The sequence below is a fragment of the Ovis canadensis genome, chromosome 11 (assembly GCF_042477335.2).
Source record: "Ovis canadensis isolate MfBH-ARS-UI-01 breed Bighorn chromosome 11, ARS-UI_OviCan_v2, whole genome shotgun sequence".
Taxonomy (NCBI): Eukaryota; Metazoa; Chordata; class Mammalia; order Artiodactyla; family Bovidae; genus Ovis; species Ovis canadensis.
The window spans coordinates 53,538,003-53,539,717 of NC_091255.1; positions in this window are offsets into that span (position 1 = coordinate 53,538,003).

Consider the following 1,715-nt stretch of genomic DNA (forward strand, 5'->3'; position numbering starts at 1 on the left):
ACCACCCTTATGGCAGAAAGCGAAGAGGAATAAAAGAGCCTCTTGAAGATAAAAGAGGAGAGTGAAAATCTGGCTTAAAACTCAACATTTAAAAAATGAAGATCATGGCATCCAGTCCCATCACTTCCTGGCAAATAGATGGGGAAACAATGGAAACAGTGACAGACTTTATTTTCTTGGGCTCCAAAATCACTGTAGGCAGTGACTGCAGCCATGAAATTAAAAGACACTTGCTCTTTTAAGAAGAAAAGCAATAACAAACCTAGTTCAGTTCAGTTCAGTCGCTCAGTCATGTCTGACTCTTTGCCACCCCGTGGACTGCAGCACGCCAGGCTTCCCAGTCCATCACCAGCTCCCAGAGCTTCCTCAAACTCATGTCCACTGAGTCTGTGATGCCATCCAACCATCTTATCTTCTGTCGTCCCCCTTTCCTGCCTTCAATCTTTCCTAGCATCAGGATCTTTTCCAGTAAGTCAGATCTTCACATCCGGTAGCCTAAGTATTAGAGCTTCAGCTTCAGCATAAGTCCTTCCCATGAACATTCAGGGTTGATTTCCTTTAGGATTGACTGGTTTGATCTCCTTGCAGCCCAAGAGATGTCAAGGGCTTTGGCATAGTCAATAAGGCAGAAATAGATGTTTTTCTGGAACTCATTGAGCTGGTGATACCATCCAGCCATCTCATCCTCTGTCGTCCCCTTCTCCTCCTGCCTTCAATCTTTCCCAGCATCACGGTCTTTTCAAATGAGTCAGTTCTTCTCATCAGATGGCCAAATTATTGGAGTTTCAGCTTCAGCATCAGTCTTTCCAATGAATATTCAGGACTGATTTCCTTTAGGATGGACTGGTTGGATCTCCTTGCAGCCCAAGAGACTTTCAAGAGTCTTCTCCAACACCACAGTTCAAAAGCATCAATTCTTTGTTGCTCAGCTTTCTTTATAGTCCATCTCTCACATCCATACATGACTACTGGAAAAACCATAGCCTTCACTAGACGGACCTTTGTTGACAAAGTAATGTCTCTGCTTTTTAATATGCTGTCTAGGTTGGTCATAACTTTTCTTCCAAGGAGCAAGTATCTTTTAATTTCATGGCTGCAGTCACCATCTGCAGTGATTTTGGAGCACCCAAAATAAAATCTTTCACTGTTTTCACCGTTTCCCCATCTACTTGCCATGAAGTGATGGGAGCAGGTGCCTGACTTAGTTTTCTGAATGTTGAGTTTTAAGCCAACTTTTTCACTCTCCTCTTTCACTTTCATCAAGAGGCTCTTTAGTTCTTCTTCACTTTCTGCCATAAGGGTGATGTCATCTACGTATCTGATGTTATTGATATTTCTCCCGGCAATCTTGATTCCAGCTTGTGCTCTATCCAGCCCAGGGTTTCTCATGATGTACTCTATATATAAGTTAAATAAGTAGGGTGACAATATACAGCCTTGACGTACTCCTTTCCCTATTTGGAACCGGTCTGTCGTTCCATGTCCAGTTCTAACTGTTGCTTCCTGACCTGCACACAGATTTCTCAGGAGGCAGGTAAGGTGGTCTGGTATTCCCATCTCTTTCAGAATTTTCCACATTTTGTTGTGATCCATACAGTCAAGGGCTTTGGCATAGTCAATAAAGCAGAAATAGATGTTTTTCTGGAACTCTCTTGGTGTCTTGATGATCCAGCAGATGTTGGCAATTTGATCTCTGGTTTCTCTGCCTTTTCTAA